Source organism: Epargyreus clarus, unplaced genomic scaffold, assembly GCF_041222505.1.
Source record: "Epargyreus clarus isolate Ecla_fem2 unplaced genomic scaffold, WU_Ecla_fem_2.2 ptg000018l, whole genome shotgun sequence".
NCBI classification, from domain to species: Eukaryota; Metazoa; Arthropoda; class Insecta; order Lepidoptera; family Hesperiidae; genus Epargyreus; species Epargyreus clarus.
In genome coordinates, this window is record NW_027332226.1 from 7401439 (window position 1) to 7422725 (window position 21287).

General features: G+C 34.3%; 1 long non-coding RNA gene across 1 annotated transcript; it reads left to right on the top strand.

The window, feature by feature from the left end:
• Positions 1 to 18133: 18133 nt before the first annotated feature.
• On the top strand, positions 18134 to 19329 carry LOC140749634 (uncharacterized). Its single transcript, XR_012103110.1, has 3 exons — positions 18134 to 18640; positions 18797 to 18940; positions 19236 to 19329. It is a non-coding gene; the product is annotated as an uncharacterized LOC140749634 (long non-coding RNA).
• Positions 19330 to 21287: the final 1958 nt, after the last annotated feature.

Consider the following 21287-nt stretch of genomic DNA (forward strand, 5'->3'; position numbering starts at 1 on the left):
TATTATATAGCTTTCACTTTGAATAAAATATTACATGTTATTCCTACTTTTATCAAGACTTCAGATTTAATTTTCATAAAATATACGCCATCACTTCACAGGTAATAAACCAATACGAATAGTACTCAAATCCTTCAACGATCTGACTTCACGCATTGAATTTAAATCCAATTGGTATTTCGTAATAGACCGCGCGCCCACAATCTAGATTATTTTAGATATATGAAAGCCCGCCGGTGTCCCGTTGCGTTCATATAGTGCGTTATTACCTCGCTGTAGGGATAGGCAACAGTTTTGACACAAACATGTGACTAGAAAAGCTTTATTGACGCAGGTATTTTTTACTTGCCCAATATTCTCATTTATTACTATAGTAGGGCCATTTAAAGATTTTCTTTGCATTTATCTCATAAATTCACAATAGATATGAGACTTCATTCTAATGTAAATATTATGTACATTCATTCAAAGGTATAAAAACCATTACTGTCTTTGTAAATTGTTGACAAAATAAGTACGTTAAAATAACGTGCAATTGCAATAACGATATTTAATTATAACTAACTGATTTAACTACGACTTTAAAAATTCTCCTTACAGCAAATGCAGTCTATTAAAATATTATTTTTAGCGTTTAAACCCTTCAACTGAGTACTTTCGTCACGCCGCATTGCATTTAAAGCCGATTGATATTCCGCAATAGCCGGCGCATCCACAATCTAGATAGATGGAGAGCCCGCTAGTGTCGCGTTGCGTTCATATATAGCGCGTATATTACCTCTCTGTAGGGATTGGCAACAGTTTTGACGCCAACACGTCACTAAACACGCTCTGTGATAATACTAGCTGCTTCCAGTGACGAACTATTAAAAATTAAGAAATGGAAAATTCCAAATGGTATTAAATGGTTTTAAGTTAGTTTAACTGATCTATGGAATTATTTTAACGTTTAACACAGTAGTACAAATGGATGTAATGTTAATTCTACGCATATTTTATGTCACATACTATAGAGATTTACAACATTTTTGTTTGTTATTTTTCTTATACTTAACTTTATTTTAATAAGCAAAATGACTATATTTTGATATTGTTTGACTTAAGTGGCCTCTTCCCGTATAAATTGGAAATAACCCGGATATTATAGTGAAAATATTTCCAATAGCCAAATGAACCCGTGGGCCAAAGGTTGCCGGCGCCTGAACTACTCTATAGGGAAAAAACCGTTGTTACGTACACGGATACGTATCTCTATCAAACATTACACACAGCTATTATTGCATATAACAGTGAAATATTGCAGCTGCATTGAGCGAGCGAAAAAGTTCAGTTATTGAAGAATGAAAAATAGATGGTGAGAGTTTATTTTAAAGCAGATACTATTTTTTTTATAACCAAATCACCGATATGACTTTTGTGAGGCACGAATATTAATTGGTTACGAATAGGCATTGGTTATTAAAACGTTACAACATAAATAACAATACAAGTACAACATAAATAAGGGAATTTGCTTCGTACATTTTAGCATAAAGGGATAGATTGTCCAATAACGTATGTACGATGCGGTCGCTTAAACCTTTATCAGCAGCGCAGGTAATGATAGAGGCGGCTTACCCACGCCGCATCGGAGTATGTGCCGGTAATTGGAAATTGCTCTTAATAGCTTAGTTTGTTTAATGTTTTATTTAATTTTGGTTATGGTTAAACATGCCCATATATTAGAATTATCAGGTTATTACGTGCGTTCGTTTACTATCTAGTTAATAAAATTTAATTTGTAACTACACTGCGCATCATCGGAGATTTTTTAATTTTTTTTAAATCATGAGATTGTTTAAATGTATAATTATTAATTTATTACTTCTTCATACACAGTTATTATTAGTTTTACAATATAATATTTTTAATCCAAACATAAAAATAATCTTATTAGAACTTGGCTTATCATGGTATATTGTATTTATTACGAAGCATATATTTCTTACTCATTACCAGTTTAACAGAATATTACAGATAAATTATTATTTTTGCGATAAATAAATATATTTTTAAATAAACAATTCAATGTGTACAAACAACACTTAGAAATAACGCTAATAACTAAATGTACTTTATATATATTTTCCTTAAAGGGAAAGCGAAACCGTCCAATAACGTGTGTACGATGCGGCCGCTTAAACCTCTATCAGCAGCGCAGGTAATGATAGAGGCGGCTTACCCACGCCGCATCGGAGTATGTGCCGGTAATTGGAATTTGCTTTTAATAGCTTCTCCTATTTGATGTTGGTAACACATGTCCACACGTTGCAATTATCACGTTATTTGTGCTGGTTCGATTACTAGCGATACAATTACAATTGCTATATACTAGAATACATTACGCATAACGTGGAAATGTTCTGAACTCATATATTATTAACTCATTTATTAACAATATTTGGTGCTGTTTTTGATATAAAAAATAGATACATATAAGTATAACATAACGAATACTTAACACATTTTCATTTCATTCATTAATTATCTACTAACTTTACAAAATGTTATAGATACTCAAATATTTTTAATAACATTAAATTATTCAATGGGCAATTCATCAACCCGTAATCCGCATATAACTAATATGCTTTCATACATTTTAATATAAAGGGTAGAGAGGTCTTCCAATAAAGTACGCTGTGCTTAAGGCTTTATCAGGTCGCGCAGGTAACGATAGAGGCGAGCATTTACCCGCAAAGCATCCGAGTGTGACTGGTAATTGGTATTCAACCTTAACATATACTTGTTGAAGTTATATATTCGACTAATTTTGTCCTTCATATGTCGAAATTTATGGAACTTATTATGAAAAGAAATAAATTTGAAATTATTTTGCTCTGGCTATCTAAAGAATACTATTTGAGACTTTCGTCATTATCAACTCCTTATACCGTTCAGATAGTACCCGTATTATGGTGATAATTTTTTTGTTTCATATACCATTAACAGCTCTGTGGAGGATTTTTAAATTTTGTAATATGTTTTTTTCAATGGTTTACTACAAGTGATACAAAATATCTACGTATCTACCAAAAATCATGTTTTTAGGCTAACAATTAGCTAAATATTACCATATTTTCTATAAGTAACTATATATTTTAATTCATATTTCAACGTTTGTATTTAACCCATTATAATAATGTATGTGACATTACTACTATTACGTGTTTTACATTTTTTGTCCAATCTCCATTGTCCAATGAGATTAGGTACGACGCGGTCGTTTAACCCTTATCAGCTCGTGCAGGTAATGATAGAGGCGAGCTGGAATCACCGAGCGTTAGTCGTTGTGAGCTAGGAATTGATATTTATCCTTGAAAGCTAAGTAACCATAGTATTTAACTCATAAAATATGAACTGTATCTAATTTCGTGTTTAATCTTTTTAAATTGAAAAAAGAAAGACGGTTAGTTGAAATTGTCCAATAAGATTAGGTACTGCGCGGTCATTTAACGTTTATCAGCTCGTGCAGGTAATGATAGAGGTGAGCTCGAACCACCAAGCGTTAGTCGTTGTTTGCTAGGAATTGACATTTATCCTTGAAAGCTAAGTCCGCCATAGTATTTAACTCATAAAAGATAAACTATACCTAATTTCGTGTTTTATTTTTTTAATTGAAAAAAGAAAGACAGTTGGTTGAAATTGTCCAATAAGATTAGGTTCGCCTTGGTCATTTAACCTTTATCAGCTCGTGCAGGTTATGATAGAGGTGAGCTCGAACCACGGAACGTTAGTCGGTGTGCGCTAAGAATTGATATTTATCCTTAAAATCTTAGTATTTCAGTTCTTAGTACAAATGTAATTTTGTGGTATGTTAGTAGCGAAGGGAATAACGTGATCAACTTGTGACGGTAAGTATTCACTTCTAAGTACAGTATAATTTACTATAAATACAGTATAATGTAAAATTCAGCTCATTTGAAGTAAATATGTTATTTATGTATAGATAATTCTAACCACTAATTATTGGACTTAAGATGCTTATAGCGTACCTACTCACGTCAGGTCATGTAAAACGCCGCTAGGTGGGAAAAATACAAACAATACCTACTTACTGCACGCGAGCTATTGATTATACCAAGTTGCTGTTTGTTTGTCGATAACGAGTATGTAATAATGTACATAGATTAACATTTAAATGAACTAAATATAATGTAGTCCATGTATAACAATATATACAAGGGAAATATAATAAAAACAAAAACCCAACTGTTCAAAAATATAATCTATATTACTTCTACAATTTAGACAAATCAAACAACATACCATTTATGCTAAAATCCGTGTAACGGCTTGGACTGTAGGGCGCGTCATAGAATGAGACCTACATACAACACTCTCAGCAAAACATTACCCTCTGCAATCAGGTAAAATACGTAGTTATATTGATGGGTGTTTCCAGCGAGGGCGCGATGCGGTCGCTCGAACCTTTATCATCAGCGGGTAATGAGAAGCGAGCATATCCGTGTTATGCTCTCAACGCATCGGTCGATGGGCTCTGGTAATTGGCGTTTACCTGCAATAGCCAAATGAATTGTCCATATCAGATACATGTTGATTGTGATATACATAATTATGTTGTGTATTGTATTAAATAAATAAGTTGACTTTAATAAAATAGTTGCTACTTAGTTTGACTGACGCGCCACTCTCACGCGTAGTAAGACTGACATTAAAATGAGACCATTTAACTAATCGTTGAAGATAAATACAGCAGTGAGCCTATTCATGAATTGATTGTCCGACTTAAAAAAATAAAGGTTGTAATTTAGACACTGGAGCGGCAACAAAATATGAACTTATAGAGTTAGTGAATCTTTAAATTTTATTAGTGATCGTCGAATGTAAAAAAATCTGATAGGCTTTCGTGATACAAATTACATATATTTGAATGTACGTTACATGTAGTTTATAAGGATACAGCCTACCAACATGTAAGAAGTTCCACAACTTCAAAATAACGTTTACAACGCACATAGATCACAAATAAACATAACTTTGAACATCCAACGTAGCGGTGAATAAATTTAATCGTAGTCCCGTTATGACTGCATTAATTCAGGGCTTTGGGAAAAATATTACAAGGCTTGAGACCTCAACAATACTTATAGCCAAAGTTAAGAACGAGGATTTCCGAAACAAATAGGGGTTCCGCGATAAGACACTCAGTTTATATTCAAGCACTTTCATTGTAACAGAACAAAGGATTTTGTATTGTTTGAAAATGTGTTTTGTGTAAAATGGCTAACAAGTTCCGCGAAATTAAAGGGACTGTCATACTGGATATTATCAACGTCATGTTATTTGATTTGTAACTTGATACGAGGACGATCAAATAAACGTAGTGTGTAGTGGCCTAATTAACAGCTCGCAAAGTTGTATACACGACGAGAAACGATAAGCGAGAAACTATAAGTTCTCTATTTAAAAATTTAAATGAACTGTCACTGCTATAGTGAAAATCGTGAATTTTATTTATAGTGTGGTAACTTTAACGCTTGAGAATCCCTGGTATGCTTATGCCGTTCGTGATTCGGTGAGAATCTCGTTAATCCTACTCAACTTTTACGTCACCTCCCTTTCGAATGGATATGTAAGCAGACATAAGAATCAAATTCAAATAGAATTCAAATAGAACATATTGTGCAATTTAATGAATATCTTATAATGTTTACTGTAAGGGAGGTAACATATAAACGACAGCTAATATACGCGCTGTCGCACAGGCAACACAGGCGTGTCGACGACTGCCACCGACTACTGTCGATAACCGTTTGCCACGCACGGTGGTAGTCGACGACAGTCGCTGGCGACAGACAGTGACAGTGGGCGACAGTCGCCGGCGTAGGCAGTTGCGGATGCAGGCAGTCGCTCGTATGTAAGCATCCTTAATTGTAGGTACTTACCTAGAACTCAATAGTCCTTACGTGCAATAATATAATTAATTCTCTCTCAACTACAACTGCTGATTCACGTTCGACGTTCATATACTTCAACTGACACGGAAACTAATCGAGTCAACGCTATTACTTGTCAATAACTGTTCGGAATCTTCGGTTATATTGCTATTAACTTCCTATTATAGGTCTTCGGAACATGCATATTCTTGTGGGTTGTTATAACTGTAGTACCTAAGTAATTTGAAAAGTTAAGATAAGAAGGGACCGGTCAGGAGTTGCATAATATATTTTAATATATACATAACTTTGAAAATTCAGTGGTGCGTGCCTGGGATTCGAATCTCGGACCTCTCGATTACGAGGTCGGTTTTCGATCTCTAGGCAATAACTGATTTCAATTATTAACATTAAATACATAATTTGTGTTCTGTCCTTCTGTCTAGTATTCCAAAATGTACAATAACCTTGTAAGGAGATTTCAGGAAACTTAACGCAACTTTATGACTTAAAACAAGTGGTGCCTGTACTTATTTATGGCTTAATAGTTTCTTGTTATTCTGCGGTAAAACAATTTCTGGATCAGAATTTCGCAACCCCTTCGACACGTCCTAGTGTTGACAATATCTTTCCTTGCACTCTGCAAATATTTGAACACTTCCCCTCCTAAACTCGTAGAAGATAGTAGTTCGTGATGTCATTGGATATAAAGGCCAAAAAATAATAAGAGAACGATTATATAGAACTGTATAACCACGTATAAAAAGAAAGTGAAAAAAAAATATATATCCTGACGTAACAAAATTGAATATTATTTTTATATCATCTATAATACTGAGAACTGACGATGTAAGAAAAGATTGATATAGTAATAACAATTTTAATACGAATAGTTATTATGTTCATCAAAACCAGTAGATTGAAAATATCCTTTCCAATATTCTTTCGTTTAGAAATTCACTTGAAATTTCTTGCGAGACACTTTAAGGCGCATTTTATTAATATAATATGAAGTCGTATCTCAAAGTAGTTAATATCATTTTAGAGGTTTTCAGACAGTTAATCTATTTGATATAGGTCTGTGGTTAAATTCAACTATGTACCAAATAAAAAGGTATAAATGCGATATAATTAAGCATCGAAATTGTAGGCACTTCGATATAGTTATGGACGACCTGTCACTGTACCTACATTAAAATAGTTCAAACATAAGTTAATATAACACAAAATTCAATATTTTTTCTTATACGTACACTAGTTTTTGCCCGCGGCTTCGCCCGCGTTTAAAAGAAAATAATATAACATACTAACATACATAAAACTGAAAATTCGTATCTTCAACTTTGCTAAAGATCATCACTTGATCAAATGCATAGTTTACGATTCAATCCTTACTAATATCGATTAAAATAATCGATTAAATTAATAATAGTTTTGGGTCCAAAAGATCGATTCTCCGATTAATCGATCTTAGATCGCCATCCCTAGTTCCCGTGGGATTTCCGGGATAAAAACTATCCTATGCTCTTTCTCGGGTCTCTGACTATCTTTGTACAAAATTTCATTAAAATCGATTCAGTGGTTTAGGCGTGAAGAAAAGACAACCAGACAGACAGAGTTACTTTCAGATTTATAATATTAGTAAGGATTCAGAATAAATTCGGACTAATAAAAGTTACTTTTGCCAAAGCAACGTCGTTTATAACATAAGAGAACAGCTCTTCTAACCTTTTACCTTCAAAACATGTTCTTTGTGTATCCCGTATGCCAACATATTTTCTGCGCCACTAGATTAGCCGTGGATTGTAAAAGCAGTCTTAAAGCGCAATATTAGGTTCCAGGTAAAACTCATAAACTTTATGAGATCCTCGTGCATGTGTTTTACATGTAATGTCCTTTGAGACTTATATACGTGAAGATGATTAAAATAAAAGTTGTTTTACATTATTAGCTTTGACTTCGTTTACTGATTAGTAGGAGCGTAATAAAGAATCACTGCGTTAACTAAGGCATTCAGAAACCACATATGAGTACATAAAGATGATTAAAATAAAACTTGTTTATCATTATTAGCTTTGACTTCGTTTACTGGTTAGTAGGAACGTTATAAAGAATCATTGTGTAAACTAAGGCATTCACAAAACAGTTAATACGCAAAGATGATTAAAATAAAAGTTGTTTTACATTATTAGCTTTGACTGCGTTTATTGGTTAGTAGGAACGTTATAAAGAATCATTGTGTAAACTAACGCATTCAGAAATATACTATTTAAAGAGTTACTCCAGGTTATTTAATTGGAGTAAGTAGCATACGAGCATATAGTCCACCTGATAATAAGCCACTCAGGAGCATCTTTTATCAACTCTAAATAGAATGAAACTCCTATTTAAATAAAATAAAAAAATAAAAATGATTTATTGCATCAAAAGTAGTACATTGTTTTACAATATTGTTGGGTACCCTCTTTTGAGTACGTTAGTACCTATTTGAGGTCTATTAGTGCGAATTAAAGTATGGTTTAAATCGAAAACTTTACATAAGTGTATGCAGCATCCAATGAATGATATGAAATTCATGATGTACAATATATACATGTTCTTACGACTTCAATATCCAATCTTGCCAATCTTATAAGGCCCTGCAATAACGCTGGCTTGATCGGTATCAAAACAGATGCCACTATTATTCCATATCTTTCGTTTTCCTCGTACGCTTCAATATATCATTGATGACAAAATCATATAGGATTTCATTTTGCTTATGGCATTTCTGCGGTGGCCATAAGTAAGGGTATGTCAGTAACCATTTTGATCGAAATTTGCCTGTGTTTTGCGTGAAATGTGAGTAGGTAATACATTCATTAGGCTTATTCAATAGCGAATTTGGATAATACATATCATGTAAAGCTACGTGTTTCGAACTTTGTTGGAAGATCATTAGTTGAGTTGATACGTACTCAACCCATTACTGTCCCACTGGACACGGGTCTCCTCTCAGAGTGCGATTAAGGCCATATTCCGTGAGATTTTTTTTCAGAACTCTGGCGTGCAGGTTGCCTTGCGATGTTTTTCTTCACCAGTTAAGCAAGTTATAAATAATTTCCAATACCCTCGTTTGTAAGATTGGAGGTACCTGGGATTTGAACTTCGGGCCTAACAAAGGAAAGCTAAGTTACGAACCAGTAGACCGTAACTGATTTTTTCATTGGTTGATCAAATATAATTTATTATTGATATATTACGTGGATTAGACTCTAAGATTTTCATAGGTTCTTCTTAACAATTAAATGATTATGATACTTAATTTTCGATGTAAAAAATATTCTATGGAAAAGTCATAGATAGTCGAACACCGACAACTGTGGAAGGATGTTTACCGACTAAAATAATCTCGAACCTGCCAAGCACTCGAAGTTAGAAACTTATTAATTAGTTTGAAGTTAGTTTTGGTAACATACATCATCATTATTATCTAATAAACAAATTTTATACATCAATAAGGTTATTTTAAACGTAATAAATATTTAATTGTTAGCATTATTTTTAATGATTTTTATTGTCAATACAAATCCAGTAATTAATGGTAAATTTTAGGTAGAACCCTCTGTGGTTCGACACCGAATCACCTACTTCTGGTTAATAACAGCAGCGTTGTGTTGCTGCGGTTTGGTTCAGGGATATATACTTTTCCGAAGCATTTTAGCTTAGTCATCAGGAGTAGAGGCGGATCTGTAACCGACTTCAGGTAGGAATCTAATCTTATCTGGGGTTGATTACAGATGTAAATGGGCGGCAGTAGCCACTTACCTGTGGATTGCATACTCGTCTGCTTCATCCATATTATAAAAACCTCTATTTATTAACAATGGTTTTTAATAACTCCTAATTCGCATTTTGACATCAATCTTATATTAATAATTCTTTAAAGTACAAACTAACCTCAATAAATTATTGGTTTCGGCATGAAATAATCAATAAAATAGTTTTAGGCCAATGCCAAATTAGGAAGGCAATTTTCCATCCAACCTGAGTCGAATTCAGTCAATTCTACTGTTTGTCGAAACCCGCGGCGGTTAGGATAAAATTGAAAATGTTATTTGCTTCTATCAGAAACTTCGGTTTCATTGCGTATTTAAATTCTAACCGCTTCTTTGGGAAAACTAAAGACTAATGGATTATGTGGTACGTAGTCGTATAATTTCTGTGTTAGTAGATATAGTGATATATTACGCAGGAATCCATATATTTTGAATTCATATATTGTTTGTAGTGTTTGAAGGTCCTCTGCTAAATGTAAAATTCTTCACGTAATGCCACTTTGATCAGTGTAAACATGACTATGGAATCATATATATATATCATATATATGGAATAGCTGTCTTTTACAAATCATCTACGTAGTGATAAAGTGGCTTTTGTCTTTCTTTCCTTTTACGTTTTAAGAAACTCGGCCTCTCGATCGAGGGGTCCGAGGTTCAAATCCCCAGACACGCACCTCTGATTTATCAATATTATGTGCGTATTAGAAATTAATTATCACTTGCTTAAACGGTGAAGGAGAACATATTGAGGAAACCTGCATACCTGAGAGATTTATAAACAAAACATCTCAAACGTACGTGAAGTCTACCAATACGCACTTGGCCAGCGCGGACTATGGCCTAATCCTTTTCATTCTGAGAGGGGACCCGTGCCCAGCAGTGGGATAGAAATGAGTTGATTATGATGAAGATTGATCGATTCACTTGATGAACGGAAATATGTAGAGCATCAAATTAATAGTACAGTTTATAAAGAATTGAAAAATTGCCTTTTATTTGCCAATAAAATGCGCGGTAATTTTTCTTACGCCTAAGATAAAATCTGCCTGACAAATTCGCTAATACAAAATCGTATAACGTAAGAAAGTTTTAAGCTCGACAGTAAAATATGGCGGCAATAATACTGGAGTCGGCGTTAGTCGAATTCACAGTCAATCCTTCTGTTTGTCAATCAAACACGGTGCGGATCCGTTGAAATTGAAAACGTTATTTAATTTTCCTTCATAGGTACAGCCAGCTCCAAAAGTAGATGAACAGATTAAGGTTTCAAAAATACCCATTTTTTTGTTTACGAGGGGAACCTTCAAAAGGTACCCGGTGCCGTGGGAGCGACGCAGGGTTATGTGGGATTCTTACCGCACTAAAATTCCTCGGTGGCCGTCCTCGGCGCTGCGTATCGGGCTCCGGGATCTCCAAAGGAACAACCGGAGTCCTCTTAGCGCGTTGCCCCATCGATCTCCGCCCAGGTGAGCTTGACGCTCGCCACACAATCTGGTGCGTACGACGGTATGCGACCACACTTACTGCCGCTGGCTGTGCGGTTCAAGCTCCCACTCTTTCCGCCCGCAACCCCGGAATCCCTTTTAGTCGCCTCTTACGACAGGCAGGGGATACCGTAACCCTATTCTGCTCCCGAAACTACAGGGACAATACCTATACACCTAAGCGTTCATAAGTAGCTAACCACAATTAGCACTATAATTAAATGAACGTCGTAAAGTTTCAAAAGTAGATGAATACTACAGTATCAAACGTAGCTGAACAGTGACATATCATATTAGTGTCATTAGCCATTTTGCACATACCGTGTCCAGTTAATATTGACATTTTACGTTGTTCATTTAATTACGAGTATGATGCTAAGGATATTTAGCTACTTATAAGGTTTGGGTGTATACTGTATATGTATTTATGGAATTCTGATCTGCTCATCTACTAATGAAGCTGACTGTACATGTATTTATTGTGGTATATTTCATTCTCAATTAAAGTTTAAAGTGCGACGGGACGTTCATAGGGCTTTCTGATATTCTCAATTTCATATATTAGGATGGTATTTGATGTTGGAGTTTGCGAGGCAATATACCTACTTTAAACGATATTAAATGTGTATTCGAGTTGTATTTGCTGTGATATTTTGTTAAATGATTTTTATTTATTCAATAAGTAATTCTGAGTAATAAATTCCTTCTAAGAATTACAAGTTAAAAGATATATGTTGGAGTTTTGTAAATATCGCTTATATCATGAATAAAAAATTTTAAGGTATTTTTTTATATTCTTGTCAGTGAATCTTTTCGCTTAACACCCATTTCATAGTATGCATGGTTCGCCATCTTGAGGCACCGCCATATTGGATTTGGGATGACGTCACAATGCTAATAATGCATTGTTATCTAAACCAAAGGTGTATGCTAAACTTAATCGGTTGCGATTAACTGGTTTACTTACTTCTAAGTTACTTTACATAGGTATAAGCTATATGCAGAGATAGTCAAAAAGACATTTTATACAGTCACAGCCTGACATGGACACACAGAAAGACAAATACATAAATATCTAAATTCAACATCCAAATGTCTGGCCGGGGATCGAATCCTAAACCCTTTGCGCATCAGATTGATATTACATCATTCCCGTCACGCGATCGTCAATTAAAAAAAAACATTTATTTCTAAATGAAGCCCCAAAACTTAACTTTATAATATTTTAATGAAACAACACTACAGCTATTTCCTAGGTGAACTTCCAATTTATTCTCAATTGAGTAACCCAACGTGTGTACATAGCAACAGTATCGAATATCTAGATGCCTTGTCCACCATCTTGGCTATTATTGTGTTCGAGCTAGCTTGCTATAAGGGTAAATCCAATGATTACGGGAATAGCAGGCATTGTCTTACCCTTGCCCTGGCAACGTCTCTGTTTACAGCTTGCATAGGATTAGTGGAGACTAAAAGCTAATACAAGCTAATAATACACAAAGTAGATATGCAATATACGAGTATCTAAAATATTAATGTTAGAGTAGAGATAGAAATAATTTGCCATTAAAGTAGAGTTAAAATTAAAAATAGTTTACCTAATAATAAAGGCAAGGTTTTGTTATTAATTCGTATATTTCACATCATCTAATCATCAAGACGTTCTCAATCGGTGTCCATCAGGCATCTCTGATTTTTCAAGTTATAAGCGTATAAAAAAATAATTATTGCTCGTTTTATTGTCAAAGAAAGGCATTGCGAGTAAGCCTACGCGCAGAAGAGTGCCCAGTGTAAATTCTAATAAAAGATTTGTACAGCGCGGTGGACCCTGGGCTAGACCCCTCTCAATCTGAAGGAAGACCAGCAATATGACAGTAATGGGTTGACGACAACGACGACTAAACATATACATGCTTTTTTATAATATAGGAGTAGCAGACGAGCATGCAGTCCACCTGATGGCAAGTGGCTACTGCCGCCCATGGATATCTGTAATCAACCCCAGATAGGATTAGATACTCCTACCTGAGTTCGACCACATATGCGCCGCTGCCCTTGAGGACTAAGCTGGAACGCCTCGGAAACGTATGTCTCCCTTACCACACCCTTCAAAACGGAACACAGCTACGCCTCACACTGCTGTTATTAGGCAGAAATAGGTGTGGCGGTGGTGCCGGCGGAGTCGAAATACAAAGGGTTCTACCGACTTCAACTTCACTCAACTTCACTTGAAAGGTGAAGATTATAGTACCATCAATCCTAGTATCCCTTATTCGATTTATTAAATAAACCAACTGATTCGGGTTAAATTTATAAATCCTAATCATTTACACCTTTCGGACTCGAATAATACAAAGGTAGCGACCCAAAGCAACTATAATACGAGTATTTTACTGTGCTCCAGAATCAATTCTGCAAAATGATAATTTTATTCATAGAGTTCCCGCTAGAATCGTATCGCTTACTTTGTCCGTGATTTGGTTTAGAAATATTTTATGAAACAGCCGTGCGAACCGACCATGCACATGCTACTAATGTGTTCCTCATGTCCTTATGCGCCGTTACTTAAGTACTTAGGTACTTGTACGCTTCTAAATGGCTGACGGTAAATGTATGTATTTACAGAGCCATTTGCTTGCATTGGTATGACTATATGTGTGCATGGAGAACTTGAGAAATTATATGCAATTCTCGGAAATGTATCACGACGCCGAGTGATACTATTCGAAGAACTTGGCAAAATTGCGTTGAGTTGGTATGCTTTTTTTATATAATTGAAGTATCAAGCGAAAGAAACATATTACGGTCCACCTGGAAGAAAGTGGTCCTGTCGCCCAAGAAAATGTATAGGTCCAGGGGTTCTACCTGAAAGAAGCGTTCCACTCCAGAGCACTAAGATGTTAGTGTCAAATACTTAAGAAACTGAAACTTGACTAAATTAAATAGAAGAAACTGCTACAAATTAATTTTCCATTTAAAACGCGTTCATCTAAGAAATTAGTATCAAAAGTCGAAATGGCTGTTGTCCAACAATATTCGAAATTTAATTTGAACTTGCCAACTGGAGTGACATGGGGGCTTTGGGGCGACAAAGAAATATTGCAGCCCATTACCTCCACAAACAACAAGTGCCATCAGTAAAAGTGTGACCTCGCGAATGTAAAGTAGTTCGGTATACAACAAAGTAGCAGTACGAATATGCTCAAGGTACCAATGAGTAATGACGTCATTTCTCATCCACCTTATGAACTCTAGTATATCCATGTCGTACAAAATTTCACTTGTTCTTTTGTTAATAGAAAGTTGGGATTCAGACGAAAATATTTTATGATGAAGCGTTTTATGAGCGCCGTTTGTTTCGATATGCCATTTAGGGTACGACTGTATTGGAACAATTTATGGACGCCGCTTGTTTGTGGCTTGAAGAATCGTGTATTTTGTAACAAATACGGAACGTTGTTCTGAAATTTAATTTCTGGAATTGTACTCTACAATTTTCTGTATGAGATTTTTATCATAGTTTCTTTATAAATGACTCTCAGATTCCAATATGACGATATATGGTCCATGGAAATAATTTCGTGCAAAATACATTTAAGTTTGAAACGTTAAAGTTTATTCATGTGACGTGATTCATTTTATTTCGTAGCAAGGAGCAAGGCGACTATGTCTAACTACAGGTAAAACTAAAATCCTTTTAGGGGTTAATTATAGATGTAGTTACAGGAACATGATTTATTCAATATTTGCAAAATCAAAGCGATGAGTAGTGTTCCCGACTCAACGTCGGGATAGTAGTATCATTTAAACCTCATTTGGCTCGATAACGCACCTACACGTCCGTCCACACCGACGCTCTAGCATGACCGTCCCCACACAGTCTAACCACAGTACAAATATGGAATCCATATTTCTAGTGTGGTCTAACTCCATGTCGTATGCGCTCGAGACAAACTACCCACAAAATCATACACTACACGATGCTTGTTTACTTTAATTTATCTTAACACGAAATACTATCACATCTGTCTTAAAACAGCGAAGGTTAACACTTGTAATAAGACGATATAGTTATAGCGATAACGCCTTTTAAGTCGAATCAGTACCCTTACCAGGAGTTTTTACGTTTCGACAAATATGACTGTTTTGGTATTTGTTTACGTATTTGCCCATACAAATTCCAATCAGCGCACCTAGCGGATTGTGTGAGAACTAGGAAATCGTATTGGCCCATACGTAAACAAATACCAAAACAGTCATATTTGTCGAAAGGTATAAACTCCTAATAAGGGTACTGGTTATGATTTACCATTAAAATTATTGTAGCAAAATAACTATATTTTATCATTTTCCCACACAGGATATATTCAAAATCTTCTATAGACACCTTGAATGAGTAGATGGGTGTCGGGCCACAGCGAGTGATAAAAAGCAGGCATGTGCTAAATTGGATTTTGCCAAAACGTTTTCTTATTACGATAAGTGCTCTTTATAGGTATACTGCGCTAATGTTGTTTAACTAGAGTTTCAAACTTATGTTCTAGTAAACTAGATATTCGGAGAATTGGATACCTAATCATGTTTACTTAATACTAATATTACGTTAAATAATTACGAGATATCAGTTGAATAGCTGTATGAATAATATTAATACAAAGTTTCAATTCATTAGTATAGGAACCAAATTACGTGCGTTTCAAAACAAAGAAGACGATTGCAAAAAAGTTGTACAGGTACTCCATCGGAGATCCCGGAGTTCTACCAAAATACTACCTCTAACTAGGTATCTCAACCTACCTCATTTCAAGCAATTAGGGCGTATCTAGACTCCAATTCCAAATTTGTCTTAGCCGCTTAATTTAAGACCTGCATCTCCCAACTTTGGCAAAGGCATAATTATGTTAATTTGCTTCTAGTGTTCCAGTGAACTACAAATTCCTGAAGGTATTCCAATTAATTAATTCGAATTGTATTAATTAATTCAAAGATAATATATACTATGCTAAATAAATACTTGGTACTATTATGATATTCATCAATCTACGATGTAATTAGTAACCGCTAACCAACCATCTGCTCGAAATGGTTCCTATTTTTTATCACGACGATAACAATTGGATCGTACTGGGCAATTTTCAAAAATTGATAGCCTAGTGGTTAAATCTCGGCCTCTTGACCGAGGGCCGAGTTTCTTGTCCTAAGCACGCACCTCTGATTTTCTGCGTTATGTGCGTATTATAAATTAATTATCAATGGTTTAACTTTGAAGGAAATCATCGTGAACTTACCGCTTCCAAATCTATTTATCAAATATATTTCATATAAAATATAGCCTATGTTACTCGTGGATAATGTAGCTTTCGAATGGTGAAAGCATTTTTAAAATCGGTCCAGTAGTTTTTGAGCCTATTCATTACAATCAAACAAATAAACAAAGTTTTCCTCTTTATAATATTAGCATAGAAAAAAAATCTCAAAGATAGGTGAAGTCTACCAATACGCACTTGGTCAGCGCGGTGGACTATGGCCTAATCCTTCTCATTCGGAGAGGACACCCGTGCCAGTAATGGGTTGATGACGACGATTTCTTAGTATATAAGCATATAGGTCTCTATTATGACTCCCGCAAAATAACTGTCCGTAATCGAATATTAACACAAAACTCATGGCGAGAATCACATAAAAACAGAATTAAAAATGCATACGAGATATATTGACAGCGGTGTATCGAGAAGGAGCAGGTATGATAAAAAACCGATCATTTATTTACACCTACAATTTTTTCCGCGTCATTTATTTGGCGCCGATACACATCATTCATATTTATGTCTCTTGCTCAATAAATGGTGAAGTGGGAATTTCAAAATGAAATAACTTTTTTATCCATACAAATAAATTGAATGAAAGTGCCTAATTGTGAACTTCGATAAAAGCTTTTTTCAAAGATAGTTCTTATTTGCGCGATAATAATATTATTCAGATGTTTATTCTTTAAAGTTTACAGAGAGCAGGGAACTATTTTGAACCTTATTCCATTCTTCTCATCAGAATCGTCAGGAATCAGGATTAACTATTTTCCATGTGCGATATTAGCGTGGTTTTTAGTTTGTAGTTAAAAAAAGATAGGATAAGATAAGTGGATATGTTAGCCTAGTTTTACTCTCGTTTTCAGTCTATCTTAGTAACGATATTAAGGGCCGTATTAATAGATGGATCTCAATATCAATCTTAAGTTCGTATCAACTGAGTCGCTCTTAAGTTGCGATCAGCGACTTGAGAGCGTCGCTAATTAATAAATGAGTATCAAGTGCGTATCATTTGATACCGGTCTCAAGAGAAGCATCTCATTCGAAACAGTAGAACAGATTAAAAATATTTTTTAAAATGACAGCTATGAATGAATGAGAGTTGAACATTACAATCACGTCATGCAGCGTTTCGGTTCCGCTCCTTTGCTAATGCAATAAAATGTTTAATGTAGTGAAATATCTCATTAAATATATTTATAAAATAAACAAATAGTTTTTAAATTATATATTTAATTAAAAGTAAATGATTTCACGTGCAATATTTTTCGGAAAAAATATTACGAGTTCGATTTCAGATACTGTTACTGTGAACAAAACGCGTCGCGTCATTAGTTTGTTTACTTTTGTTCCGTTGTTATTTGTTATGAGTTGGTTGTGAAGTGCGAATTATTTAGCTGTATTTACATTAGTTGGACTGTTTTATTATGGAAATGAATAAGAAACACATATTCAGGGAAGTGGAAACAACGTTTTCATATAATAGTGTAGTGGAGTGTATTAAAATTGACGGATATTATTCGCAACAGAAGGACTCCGCATGGTATAAAATTGCTAGTGAATATAATGCCAGCTCGCACATACCCCGTCAAGTAAGTACTCATCTATTTTTCATGTTTATCAATAACCTTAAACCAAATAATAATAATTCTTTATTTCATGAAGCATCAGTACAATTGCAATCTTCTCAGAGTAGTCTTTATAATAATCGTTTATTTTAATTCAGTATCGTCAGCTGCCTAAATTGGGTAAAAAACCTGTAGTATAGGTTAACTTCCCTACAGAGCTACTATACTCTCTTATATTATTAATTTAGAATGAACAGAAACTTACAATACAAATACTACAGAAACAACATATACAAATGACTTGTATTTGATAAAAATGGCATGATTTTATATTTATGATAATGTTGTAGGATACGAGTAAACAAATAATGCGGTTGTGGATGACCTAAAGCAACAACAATGTGAAAACATTGTCAAATGGAGGCGGCCCTTCTACCAGTGACGCAGAAATTAATCCAGATGTATCGTAGCTGACTCCAGGGCTCCTTGTTAATGCTGATGATGATTCCGACACTGTATCAGGTATGTATTTAAAATGTTTTAAAAGTTACTCTACATATCTAACTATTTGAAGTACTGCATCTACATATCTAAATATAGTTAGCTATGCGTTAGTTAATGTTATACAATAATTAGTAATATTTCAGACTGCATTACTAATATTATTTTTTATTTTAGAAATGACTGTTATGCCGCGCCTAATGATACACAAGAAAAGGAGAAAGTTATAATCAAGCCTAGCACTCCACCCTGTTCACTTTCTTTGCATCCGCCTGCTGCCTCAATGTTAGAAAAAAAAAGAAAAGCTTTTGATTTTATTAGGTATTAGCATTATGTAATTTACTTATAACATTATTATTATATTCAATAAAAACAGAGAAGATTCAATAGGTATATATTTTAAAACCTATATTTGGTATTATAATTTAGAGTTACATTTTAAGTAATAATAAATCTCCTATTTAATATAAAAAATTATATTATAAGGAATTTCATTTTATTTTTTTTAGAACTATATTATGAATTAAAGCTGCATTTGGAATAATAGAATTTAATAAGTTTCCTATTTTATATAATTAGGTTATATTATAAAGCATTTCTGGTTTTTCTCTTTCAGGTAAAGCTGAGTAATTTAAAATTTAAATCTACTTTGAAAAGGAACTATTTTTTATAATTGTGATACTAGAAACAGTTTTGTGTAATATATTGTTTATAAAATTATATTTGTATTATTTTTGACACATACCAGCCTTACCTTACACATTTGGTTAAACTTTGTATGAATTGAATAATAAGATATACAAAAAAAATACATTACAGAAGTATACTCTGAGTTTAAATATATTTTGAAGGTGGTAGAACCCTTTGTGGTTCGACTCAGGCGGCACCACCGCCACCCCTATGTCTACCTAATAACAGCGGTGTTAGGCGCTGCTATGTTCCTGTTTGAAGGGTGTGGTAAGGGAGACAGACTTTTTCGAGGCGTTCCACCTTAGTTCTCAGGGGTAGCGGCGCATCTGTGGCCGACCTCAGGTAGGAATATTTAATCCTATCTGGGGTTGATTACAGATGTCCATGGGCGGCAGTAGCCACTTACCATCAGGTGGACTGCATGCTCGTCTGCTACTCTTATATTATAAAAAAAATATATTAGTTACAATTGCAATCTTAATTAAATCAACCAATCCTGGATAAAACGTGAGAAAAATAAAAAATAAAATAATTTCATTACAATTAATTAAAAAAAATCCATTCAATTAAAAAATACAACATAAAAATTTAAATCCTAATAGCTAAATTATGAAGTTGAATCAAGATATAAATTAATATAAAAATTAGTGATACTGTGAAAGAGAAGTGTAAATAGAATCTATACCTTTTTTGAAATTTATTTATAGGCATTTAAAAAGGATTTTGAGCGTCCCTAAATAAATTTTCGGTAACCGAGAACTAAAGCGATCATCATCGTAATCATTCATAATAATCGTAATAATCGATTTCGTCGAAAATATTTTCGAAATCCATTTCGCGGCTATACGTAAACGTCGTCTCAAGTCAAGGTCCGACTACACTCAGCTAATACCATCTCAGAACGCATCTCAAGAGGCTACTTGAGAGTGAGTTTGATTTATTAATTAGCGAATGCGATGACAGATCTCAAGTGAGAGCGCGTTTAATGTTAGACACTTAAGTTTTGTTTATTAATACGATAACGAACTTAAGATCGCACTTGAGTTAGATCTCAAACTTGAGATCGGTTTATTAATACGGCCCTAAGATCAATAAAGATATGAACAATATGTGTAACAATAGATCGTCTAATATGTGGGTAGATGGACTCTAACCTTTTACGGTACCCATTCTGACCTTTAATCTGCTTAATGTGGGTACAATCCTTCGAGGAACCTTATAAAAGTTCAATGAATAATTCTTTTTATGTACCGTTACTTCGTATTATCAAATAACATAATGAAATACAAACAATCCTGATGTCTCCATTATCCAGTATTGTGGTGTTATTAAAACAAAAAAATTGATAAAGATACTCGTAACATTAAAATAATAACGCGTATTGGAACACAGATAAATAATTAAACATCTAGACTTTATCTTTAATAAATAAATTCTCGTGTCACAATGTTAGTTACCGTACTCCTCCGAAACGGCTTTACTAATTTTCACCAAATTTTGTATGCATATTCAGTAGGTCTGAGAATCGGCTACTATCTATTTTTCATACCCTTAAGTGATAAGGGTTAGCACCCTTAACATTTTTTATTTATATGGCAACACAACGTTTGCCGAGTCAGCTAGTTATTATTTACAATATCAATTGTGTTATTAATTTATTCGTTCGATAATATCATTTAAAGATACAGGGTCCTCAGACTGCTAAACTAAATTAAACTATAATAGGTTATGGAGTAAAATATATTACCTGCCCTATAACTACTTTTATTCTTTTTACAATATAAAAATAACAATAGAACTTGAGTAGGATACGCGGAGGTCGGCAATAGATGCGTTGGTACCCCCAGGATTAAGTCTGAATGCTCCGTATAAGTCATTAACTTATACCACATTCTTCTAACCGCAGCACTTATAACTGTTAGCTATTTGTTAGTCAGAAAGAAGTGACAATGCCACGAGAGTCGAAACACAAAGGGTT